Source organism: Pyrus communis, chromosome 12 (assembly GCF_041283825.1).
Source record: "Pyrus communis isolate YQ-2024b chromosome 12, ASM4128382v1, whole genome shotgun sequence".
NCBI lineage: Eukaryota > Viridiplantae > Streptophyta > Magnoliopsida > Rosales > Rosaceae > Pyrus > Pyrus communis.
In genome coordinates this window covers 7,668,732-7,681,067 of record NC_142576.1, presented here as the reverse complement: position 1 = coordinate 7,681,067, position 12,336 = coordinate 7,668,732, and the positions used below count along the sequence as shown (strand labels likewise).

The 12,336-nt window shown below is 36.2% G+C and overlaps 1 long non-coding RNA gene across 1 annotated transcript; it reads left to right on the top strand.

The window, feature by feature from the left end:
• Positions 1-346: 346 nt before the first annotated feature.
• Positions 347-1,184, top strand: LOC148692265 (uncharacterized). The gene is made up of 3 exons (XR_015953912.1): positions 347-366; positions 456-516; positions 963-1,184. It is a non-coding gene; the product is annotated as an uncharacterized LOC148692265 (long non-coding RNA).
• Positions 1,185-12,336: the final 11,152 nt, after the last annotated feature.

Below are 12,336 nucleotides of genomic sequence, written 5' to 3'. Positions count from 1 at the left end.
AATTCCAAGCTTGACATTGAAACTGAATTATCAAGAAAAATGGTCCCAAAATGTTAAGAGCAATGAAATTGCGTTGATGGGGGTGGTGTGAATAATGGCAACCATATACTTGATAACAACTTCTTACATTTACAAGTGCCTTGTGATGGTGAAATTTTGTGATTAGTTTTCTTCCTTGAAATTTTGATTAGTTTAATTCTATTCGAATATGAATTATTTCTTTATGCAACATAGATACCTTTTGGTTTGTTGGTGAGGCATTATATTTACTAAAGGTGGTTTTATAGGAACTGCTTATGAAGAGAATGAAGTAGCAAATTTTTCATGCCATTGTCAATACTAAAGTTGCAGAATGAATCTAAGGATGTAAGTTTCCTTACAAACTTAGTTAGACTTGAAAGTGTTTCTTTGAAAGTTTGCAAGTTTTATTTCTCTTCATTGACAAAAATTCATAGATTGGCAGCTTGTGACATACTCATTTGTTATCATGGACAAAGAATGCATTCACCAGTCAAGGTTAATTTCAAATCCCTGAACCCTTAAATGCTATTGTACAATTGTATGTGTCGGTTTGGATCATGTTGTAACAACTACCACTTTGTGCTGAAAGCCTTTAGTCACCATGTAGTCATTCAATAAATTTATCTTTATTTAACTTCATCACAAATAGCTAAGCCATATACATTTTGAATTTTAAATAGAGTGGATGGTTCACATTTAGGATTGTCAATATGAGCTATAGCTGCATGAAAGGATTTATAAGGTTTTGGTGGAATAAGTGAAGATTCATCTGGGTAATTGATGACCAGTAACTTGAAATGATCTTCAAATTATACACATCAGAGATATTATTAATTGTAGACATTACTTTTCTAAGTATATTGGCAATGTGTTTGTTGGCTAGGAAGTTGTGTCATATGTGATATAGGTATTAATCTTCCCTGTTGGGTATTTTGTTACAGGTTCTTTGCTCTCAAGTATGCTGTAGGTGAAAGATGGTTGTGATTGTGCAGGTGCTAGTGCTAGATGGTTGTGATTATGCAGGGGCAAGATGCAAGATGTGTTGTGATGCTACATGGCAGCCAATTTTGAGGAATGACAGTAGATAATTTTATTATGTGACATGCTTTTGTATAAGTACTCTAGATGTACGTTTCAAACTTATCAATAATTTTTGTGTACTGTATTTTTATTTTTGTGTATTGTATTTTGATGTGCATATGTAGTAGCTAAGCATTAAAGCATTTATTATTATTATTATTATTTTTTTTATAAATGAATTGTCTTCCCTATGAAACTAATTTTGTCGGGAGATAGAAGACTTTGCCGACGAAATATCCATGGCGACAAACACATTTTGTTGGCTGAAAAGTATTATTTGTCGGCTTAAAAGGCCTCTATCGATGAAAATATTTGTCGGGGAAGATGTAAATGCCGATAAAAAAGAGTTTGTCGGAAAAAGTTGAACCTTAGCTGACGAAATACCAAAATTCGTCGGGAAGGTTCTTGCACGACATGCTTTGCGTGACAAAATGGCCGACAAAATTTTTCATTGGAAAAGACTCTTTGCCAATAAATTTGGACTTTTGCCGATAAACTAATTTTGTCGGTAAAGCCGAAATTTCTAGTAGTGCATCTCTCTTGTGCTTTCCACCATTTCTGTGAGGTAGCTAGGTATGCAGCTTTTTTTTTTTCTTTCTGCAAATTAAAGCTACCTTCTTTATTCTTTACAAAAAGCTGCATTATATATGCGTGTGTGTACTCTTTGGGGACCATATGGGACAAGAGGAAAAGATAAGAATTACTGGTTTAGAGCCCTCAAGATACATGTAGCATGGCAGTGGGGATTTACTTTATACTAAAGATGAACGAAACAAAATGATTTGTATTTATGCAATATATAACTGAATATATAAGACAATTGTACTGCTTTCCCTATTGAGACGGCATATCAGCACGCGTGCATCCCCCACTGGAAAAAAATTTCCCATGCTAAAACTTCACCTATATTTTTATGTTTTTGTTTATTCGACAAAGTAATATCTTATAAAGTATTCTAATTTGCAGAAAAGAAATTCAAACTCGGATATAAAAAGGGTGAACACACTATATATCCGACTAAACTAGCCTCAAACTCGGACCTGTCAAATTAATCCAAATGTGATCAAGGAACTACGTAAAGTGGTGACAAACATGAAGTTTTTGTTTCAATTAATTAGTGGCCAGAGCGCGTGCAAGAGACCAGTCTAGCAAGTGAAGGGAGGTGTATAGGGTGAGGATGCAATTTCAGTGACATGAAATATAGGCAAGTAATATCATCTCTTTGGGGCTTGAGCCCTCATAACATGTACTAGTAAAAATGAAAAAGAAAGGTAAAGCCCAAGTATGTAGAGGCCCAAGAAAACTTGCAACATGCATGCCAATTGGAGATCTGAGATTGACCTAAAGTTATGCTGCCCATTCTGGTTCGGGAGAGATGCACAAATATAATAGTTACACCATATGACAAGCATCAGATAACTGGGTTAATTCTGTACCACGGGTTTTTTTTTTTTTTTTTTTATCATGCACCCGTAGATTTTTGTCCACAAGATGACATGGCTGTTTAAGTCCAGAGGCCCTGATCTTCTTTTTATTTTTTATTTTTTATTTTTTAATTTAAAAAAATAAAAAGAGCTTTTAAACTTTATAATATATATATAATCTTGCTAAATGGTTCTCAATCATACATGGGTCTATTCAAAATACACACCTTCTTAATAAAAACAATGTGGTAAAAAATTATAATTAAATAATAAGTACTAGTTTAATTAATTTAAGAGTGCTACTAAGCCCGTTCCAATGTCTTATTTCTTCACCCACTTTGAAATGATAATTTGATTGACAACTTTATGCTTGTGTAAAATGACCTTCAAAGACCTAATGACCAACCAATCATGTCTTGCCACATCATTAGTTATACTGACAAAAAACCTAAAATATCATAAATGAGAAAAAGAAAAAGGAAAAAAAACCTAAAAACCGATCTTATTTGGTGTTTTGGAACAATTTGGATACCTACCATATATTGAATTTGGAGGAATCTGATTTGGGGTTATTGGTAGTGACGGTTCTGAAATTATAGGGCTGCTGTCTGCTGGTGATATTTGGAGGTTCATGATAATCAAAATAATATCTGAATAGACAACCTATGATTTACTAGAAGAGCAGCTGGCCTTTTTTTGCGAGAGATTTCCTTTGAGTAAGAAATAATTGAATTCTGGCTTTAGCAAAGAAGACCTTAATGTTGTGAAGGTGGTCTCAAAGACCCCGCTTGCAAGTGCCGAGGAGAAAGCAGGAATGGGTGTTCAAAAGCTTTCACTGCTGAGTTTGCTGCAACATTAATATTCCTTTGCCACCAGCAAGAGCTTCCTCTGATAGGTCTTTCCATTTGTCAATTACCCAAGCAAAACGGTAGTCGAACAAAAGGCGTTTGGAAGGGGAATTTGGTGACGTTGTAAGCCTGTAACAGAGAGTGAGGAAGCAGCTGAGGACTCCATTATCTACCTCTACCACTCTCTGTTTAATGATATTTTTTTTAAATTATAATAATTCTTTTAAAGCAAAGGAAAAATTGAAGAATAACTATATAGCGTCATTTTGGGAATAATGGTGGGTAGGAAAATAGTTTATATGTTTTTTCACTTTTATGGTAGGTGTAAATATAAGGTGAGTGGGAAAATAAGACACTGGGTGGGCATATCACCACTCTAATTTAAACAACACATAGTAGTTGAAGTGTGAGTGTTGTACCATAATTGGAGATGAAAGATATAACCCTGCACTATTCCTTGAAAATTATATTTTTAGTGTGCTATACTTAAAAGAGTTGGCTAAATTTGGCCAAACAGATGCTTAGAAGGTTAAAAGTGTTTCTAGCACAATTGCAAAACTAACCTTTCCAGAAAGCTTTTAGATTTTAATCAAAATAATTCAACGTTCTTTCCTAAGAACAAAAGTGTTTTCCTAAATAATCACCGTCAAACGGACTCTTGCTAAGAAGCTAGAGCATAATTACTAGAATAATTAACATCTTGCCATTGATTCTAGTAAGATTTATCCCCATTTTTAAATGGTGTCACTACAGTCACGTCATGCTATAAGATTATAGTAAACAAGCCAAGTTTATGATCAACATTCACCAATAAATCTTGAAATAGAAGATTGCACAGGCTGTATGTGATCTCATGCGCTCCACACCTTGCAACAGCAAACTATTATTTTCCATATATAATTATCAATCTTATTTGTGAATGGAATTACTATGATCGTGCTGATTGAAGACGAAATCAAAGACTAATTTAACACGACCCCACCACGAAATGGCAAAATCTGCATACCTAAGCCCCTTGATGTTGCTCGAAACCAATTTTGTATGCAAGTTGATGAACCTTTTTCCCATTGTATTTTTGCGACTTTGCATTCAAGTTCAAGGGGGAAAATAATACCACATCGAAGGCTGACAGCGTGACAGAAGCGGCTTTGTTTTAGTGCCCCATGAAAACTAGGGTTTAGCTAGGCGCAACCGGCACGCAGGGTTTTGCTTTTGCTTAGGGTTTGGAGGGCTTTCGATGGCTGCTTTGAAGCCACAAATTCAATTGGGAAAGGAAAGTGACTTGAAGATTGAATTTCAATCGTGGGATTGGATTGGACTGTGATGCAGGCAATGACTTCATCTACGACAGAGACAATGGCGTGCTTACTGTGATGAAGCAAGCAATATGTGTAGCTGTACATACAATATTAGAGGTATACATGGTTGGCGACTATAATATATAAAAAAATAATTTCTTAAGATATACATGACCGGTCCAAAAATTCTATTTGAGTTTTTTACTTTGAGTATTCCAATAGTCTGATTTCCCATTGGTAAATTGACTTCGGATTAATGATTGATTTGCAGCTGACCTAGCCTGAGCTTCCTATATCATATGACAGCAAAAGAGTTTTTTTTATTATCATTAGACCAACTCCAATAGTGGGTTAAAAGCCAAATTACTTTTTAAAATTTCCCCTCAAATCCACTCCAACCCAAGGGGAAATTTTGAGCTAAATGCTAAATGCTAAACCAATGCCAAATTCCCCCCGAAATTTAGCCCATAAATCGGGGTGGACTCTACCCAATATTTATCGGAATTTAAATTTTTTTTAGATTAAAATGTTCATAAAATTAATTTACGATAGTCTACATATTGATTTTCCTTAAAAAAAATTTATTTAACAAAAAAAATAGCCTAAGTTCATTATTTAATAATCTCCGGCTAAAATTTTAGAATAGGAACGGTTGGAGTAGAAAAGCTGTTTTTGGGCTAAAAACTAAATTTTTCGGGCTAAAAAATTTGACTTTTAGCCCAACCATTGGAGATGGTCTTAGTGGGACAAACTTTACTTGGCCTGTTTTTCAAATCAACTCGTACAAGAGAAAAAGATTGATAGGCTGTCAATTTTAGAGTTAATTTAGCAAAACTTTTGACTCTCATACTCATAAACGTTGTATTCTCTATGGATATATGCAATATCGAAAGTGACAGATTACTGAGGTATAACATGTCAAAGATTGGACAACCCAACCGTATTTAGACAGAGATTTGGATTGGGTTTAACTTTTTGTTTGATGAATAAAGAATAATTTGGCGTAGACAGCCAACTAAACACCCAATCAAATGATTCTTATAATATTCATAAATATGTGGCGCCTGCTGAATCAATCAAACAAATGCTTAATTTCCTTAGAAATCAAATTTGATCAGAGACATAAAAATAGAGTAATTAGATGAAGACAGCAACACAAAACCAACAGCTAAGAAAAACTGCTGCTGATTATGGCCATTAGTATTAGAACATAAAAATAAAAAAAAAACGTTTTAATTACAAAGCCGACCAATAAATTAATCTTGTTCGGAAAGCTCCAAGAAATCACTTATCTTGTTCAGAAAGTTCTTAACCAAACCAAACCCTAGTAAAATAATAATTAACGAACTTAGTAAAATAAACCATAATTACGAAATTTGGTAAGATGTTGATCAAAAGATGATAATGGTGTGAGTTCGGATAGAGCTTTCAAGGCCGTCGTGCGGGTTTGCGTTGAAGTCTCTTGGCTTAAAGAGCTGGACTCCGCCACGTCACAATTTCATATCCCATTCCCCACACACCCTCTTAAATTAAAACCCTCACCACCTTCAACCCAAACCAAACCTGAAACTTCCCTAAAAGACACACACACACACACAAACAAAAGAAGATTTTATTAGCCTTTGTTTTGCTCCCTTTTGGAAAGCAAAACTGCAAAAGTAAATGGAGGGTTTGATTCCTTTTGTGTACAAGGCCATAGTAGAATACAAGAATGGAAGACAAGGAGGTGGTCATCATGTGTTAAACTCGTGGCTCTGTGAGTCGCCTTCTGCTTCCTATATTCGGTTACCGTCCGGCAACTCGGACCGCTTCGAATCATCGGATTTTCAGCTGTTTTCTGGGACTTCACCAGCTTCTTCAGCTGCCCAAATGATTTCATCTGGAGTTCAGTCCCCATTTCGTCACCGAGTTGCTAGTAACTAATGGAATGAAATATGAAAGTATGAAGTGATTAGTACGTACGTGGCATGCCTGGCCGAAGAAAGCTGAAGGTGTGAAAAGTTGTCAAACTATATGGTGGTGGTGAGCTGCTGGGTTAAGTGGAATTTGTGTATGATTAATCTTTATTTTCGTTTAGTCTTTTCTTATTTTCTTGTTTTTATGGTTTAATTTAGTTTGAACTTCGAAGCAGATAAGCGTATGAAAACCAAAGGGAACATACACTGTTTGCTTTGTTGTTGTTGTTAAGATTTGTGTCAAAAAATGGCTCAAATTTCAAATGTAAATGGTGATTTGTAATGTTTAAGAAAAGTTAAGTGTTTCCGGCCAAACGGCCATATTATGGATTGGTTTGAGATTGCTTAAATATTTTTAAAAGCAACTTCCTGAAAAAAAATGGGGCACTATCTCAAAGCAAAGTCTAAGCACTATATATGACTTTAGTTTCTAGCGAAAAACAGTACGTTTTCTCTCAAGAAGTGTTCGTAAGAAGTGATAGGGAAAAGGCAAATAACACAACATTTAAATTAGAAAGTTGTGTTAAACGCAAACAACATTTGTAAAATCCCTCCCCAAATTCTTTGTAATTTTGTACCAAATATTGATGAAATGACAATTTTATCCCTGAATCCTACCCTAACCGGATCCCTTTTCAGATTCCACTCCTCTCTCCGCCTACCATGTGGCAGCCCACTAACTCATCCCTATATCTCACTCTCTTTCCCCCGGGTCAACACTCTCATTTCTCTCTCTCTCAGCTCAACTATCTCTCTCTCACACACTCACACTTACTCGGACCCTCTCCCTCTCATTTTCCCGACGGCACCTAACCACCCAACGACTTCACCACCACCACCACCCTCGTGAGGACCTGTGAAGCTCCGGGGCACCCAGAGCACACCCAACCCAGGTCTGGTGAGCCTGCGAGTCTTGAGCAAAGATCCGGCCACCATTCGACGTTATCAAGGTACATAATCCCTTCCCCTCAGTTGTACCTTCTTTTTGGTAGTTAGATCGTAGGGTTTAGTGGTCAAATGCTGGTTAGACCCTATCTATGGAGCCCAAACCCTTCAAAAGCCGAAAACCAAAATCCTTGTTAGTTTAGGCCTTTGGGCTGTATAAGACTCAGGCATTAGGCCCATTAACCCCAGATCCAAACCCATTTAGTCTTTATTTATTGTATTTATTTTCTTTTTAAAAACCCATAGGCACTTGGGCCGGGCTTTCAAGCCCAAGCCCCTTATATGCAACCTAGGGCCCTCGGCCTGTTGAACCTGAAACCCTTTTCCCTTGGGCTGGGTTACCAGCCCACTGGCCCAAAGCCCAAGCCCACCGAACCTAAGCCCAAGAACCCAGGCCCAAATCTGGTCCAACACAGCAGCCCAACTGCGCGTGAGCTTATGCGTGGAGCACACAATTGTCACCGTCCATGGTGGCGCCGGTGATTTTTTCGACAACCCACAGCGGCGCGTGGGAGTATCCGAGGTCCCTCTTTATGTTTTCTAACATCCTGAATCCGTTTATGATGCCCATTTTCTGAAATTCAATCGTTTGAGTATAGTTTTATTAATTGGACCCTTTATGTGCTTAGGTGCAATTATTAGCGGTGTTTCCGTCCTTCCTATTTTGTACGGCTCTTTGACGACGGAGTATTTGTGAGTCAACCCCTTCTAAAATGCATGTTTTAATAGTAGAAATGCATACACGAAGAGCATAATTTAATGGCTACGTTTTATGAGTAAACTAGATTCACATTATATGATTATCATGCTTACTAAGAATATTTTGGAATACCATACTTTATCGAAATTATGTTCTTTGTAGTATATATGATGAATGACTATATACTATTTATGAACATGTTTTTACACTTCCTTGTAGTATATATGATGGATGGCTATATGCTATGAAGATGTTTTGAGATATATGTACCTATGTTTGGAAAAACTATGTTCAATGATTTTGTGCGTATCTAGTGCTCACTGTTTTGCCTACGGGCGAGGGAGATATATGGCTTTGGGTCGAGGGAGATATATGTAGATGGCTTTGGGCCGAGAGATACTGACTGATACCACTAGTTATATAGCACATTACATACGAAATATGTTTCATGAAGGTTTTATGGCATGCTAGGGTTTTTGGACATATTATGCTATTGAGTTTTTATAAAACTTTGGGAGTTAGTATGTTGATAACTGTTTAAATATATATATATATATATATATATATATATATATCAACTTGGTCCACTCATGTTTGTTTTGCGCCCCCTCAGGACATAGGAACAAGGCTTACGACCCACGCTACGAGGCTTTCCCCTACCAGTGATATTGTGTCATCATCTCTGCTTTGACATCATTGTAATAACACCTTCCGTTGTATTCTAAATTAGATGTATGCTCTGAACATGTTATGCACTATCACTATCTTCACGCAGAAATGAATAGTCACCTCTTATTATTTTGCTACAATTTATACGTATGAATTACATGTTCTCAGCATATGCATTCATTAAATAGTTTGCGTCACCCTCGGGTGTTGGCCAGCTTATGACCATCCCGATGTCCCTTGAACATCAGGATTGGGGCGTGTCAACATTTAAATTTCAATTGTTAATAATATAATTATGAGTACAATTATGAGTCTTGCTCTCTTAAGATCCTGATTTGATTTTCACAGGTCTTCAATGAAGACCTTAAAAGGAGCAGAACTCTATAATTATTTGAAATTCAAATTCATATAAATAAAATAATAAAATACTTTTCCTATACAAACTCTTAACAAAAAGTTGAATCAAACGGATGTGATTTTGTTTTGGAAGACACAAATCATACAGAAACCGTTAATTATTTCATGGTTGCTTTGGATGTAGACATTGATCGAATCAAAGTATGGGATTTAGTTGTGCTAAGGGACTGTGATAGTCTTAGAGCACAATCGGACCCATTCTTTTCGTTTCATTGTGTAAGGATTGAATTGGAATGGAGAAGTCATCATATTTAATCTATGTACACTACAAAACTAAGAACAAGTAGATTAGCCAAAACATTTGCACTTATTAGTTTAAAATAGGGGCAAATAATGAGGTTTTCTGCACCTAATAGTTAGGAGTGGCGGATATTAGATTTGCACCTAAATGTGGCATTGTTATTAGTAAATAGGCCGGGGCAGATAAGTACTTAGGTCGCGTTTGGTACGTGGGACGGGACGGAACGAAGTGAGACGAGGTGTTCCGTCCCATGTTTGGTGCGCCTAAAATGAATGGAACGTGCTGTTCCACGAGACAAGTTTTGGATGATTTTTCATTCCGCGTCCCCCTGGAACGACTTGTTCCACATCCATTGGACACAAATTTGTAACATTTTAAGACAAAAATGCCCCTTGTGTTTTTCAAAATTTACATCATCAAAATCATACAATAAACCCTAAAACTATCTCCCTTCTTCTCAGCCGCTAAACCTCTTCACCTTTGCATCTCCCCTTTACAACCTTTCTCCTCATCTTCTTCTGTGTAGCCTCTTCAGCTCTGCATCTCCCCTTCGCAACCTTCCCGCTCATCCTCTTCCGTGTAGCGGATCACAACCTTCCTCCTCATCTTCTTCCATGTAGCAACTCTGCATCTCCCCTTTGCAACCTTCCTCCTCATCCTCTTCCGTGTAGCATCTTCAGCTCTGTATCTCCGTTCCAAGTTCGATCTGTTTTTGTGTAGCCTCTCGGTCTCTCTTTCTTTGTAAAATAAAAAAATTGCTTCCAGGAGGTCCTATTTTTGATGTAAATTTGAAGTGGCATTATTATTCTTTTCTGATTTGCTTGTTTCGATTTCATTAACACTCAGTTAATATGCAAAACATTTGTAATTTCCACTACCTATTTTGGTCTACTTTGGTTGGTTCGATCTGCTTTGGTCCTTGAATATTATTCAAAACATTTGTAATTTCCACTACCTGTTGCTCGAACATGAACCAAAGGGTACAAAATTAAGAGAGTTTTGAAGCTCATTTTGTGTACTTTAAATCCATTGAAGATTTGTAGGAAACAGAGCTCTAGATTGAAACTTATACCAGATATAAAATGGGGACCCAAAACTGAAAATGCAGAACTTGCTGCTATCTGGCAGCTCTGTGACTCAACTTTAGACATGATTTTTATCAATCAAAACTCAACGGAATTTAGTGAAATCAGATGGGTTTAATCATGGACATGCCTAGTTTCCAAATACAATATTGGACCAAAAAGAAATCACAAGGACTGGGAAATCAAGAGCTATAGTAAGCCACTTGTAATAGTTTTTCTGTAGTAAAATAAGTTTTCTGAAAATTTTGAACCCATACTCATTTCATTCAAATTACAACTTCAAAACACTTTCATCCAAGTAAATAGTACAAATTAAAGCATATGAATACAAATATATGCACACACGCCAATTCGTCAAAGGCATATATGAATATTTATCATTTCCAATATATATGAGAAGTTATAATATCAAATGGGTTTCAAACAACAACAGCAATCAAGTATATCATTATAAGAAAGAATATTAATTGGCTAGCCACACAATATATTATAATTCCATGAAGACTGATTTATTTATAATGAAAACTAAATATTTGGCAACAGAAGAAGATTGAAAGCTTACCCATGAAGATTGAATTCATAGTTTGGGGAGAAAAAGTTTGATATGCTTGCCGTCTGAAGACTTCTAGGAACTGAAATATGCTCGTATGGTCATAAAATGGCATAATGCATAAGAAAAGCAAAGATTTCTTATTACTAAATTTTCTGTTCAGCATTTCCTTTGATTTATTTTTTATTGTTCCTGTTTATAGATTTAGACCAGGCCCTAGATATGGAGAGTTTAAATGTGAGATACAGTCAGAGGTGTCAGGCTTTGAAATCTGACAAAAAATGTAGATAGCAAAGGAAAAAATCTTAGTAGTTGTTAATGAATTTTATTCTTTGAAATTTCTGTTGTCTTTGACGAGTTCTATTTTCTTTTGAATTTCTCAGCACTTGATGTGGAAGTTGCTGTGGTGCCACCATCAAGATTGACGGCTTTAATTGGTCAGGCTCTAAAGTGGCAGCACCAAGGTGAACTTTTGCATTTGTTATTTTGTTTTGTTGGCTATTTGGTATGAGGTTCTCCTTGGAAATTATCCTCTTGTGGATATGTTGCTTACCGTTCATTTGTCTTGAACTATTTTTCCCTCCCTCCCTTCTATTTTCTTCCTTTCCATAGATGGGTACTTTTTATTTGTTATGGATACCCTTTATGGCTGTAAAATTCATATTCACTTTTAAGCATGGTGAATTTTTAGTGCCACTGAAACCAAGTTTTATCTGTCCACAAGAAGTTTTCTCCAGGAAGTTTTTAGTGCCACTAAAACCAAGTTTTATCATTAATTTTACCAAGTCCAAGTATCTAAAATGAATTTAGCGTATGTTGATGCTCCCCTCATTCATGTGTTGCTTCCCTCATTGGTATGGATGAATATAAGACTCAATTCTTTGTTCTTTTGAACGTTTGGATTATAATGGCACAAGTCTTTACTATGAATGCACAATTGTTGAGGTATAGACAACAACAAAGGAGACAACGGAAAATAGCTAGTTTAGAGCAGAGGACATTTGTTAGACTTCATGTTAGGAGAGAAGAAATAAATCTTATCACACGATTGAGTGATACTAACTGTTTGTGGGAGCTGCAAATGGATAGGAATACATTTGCAG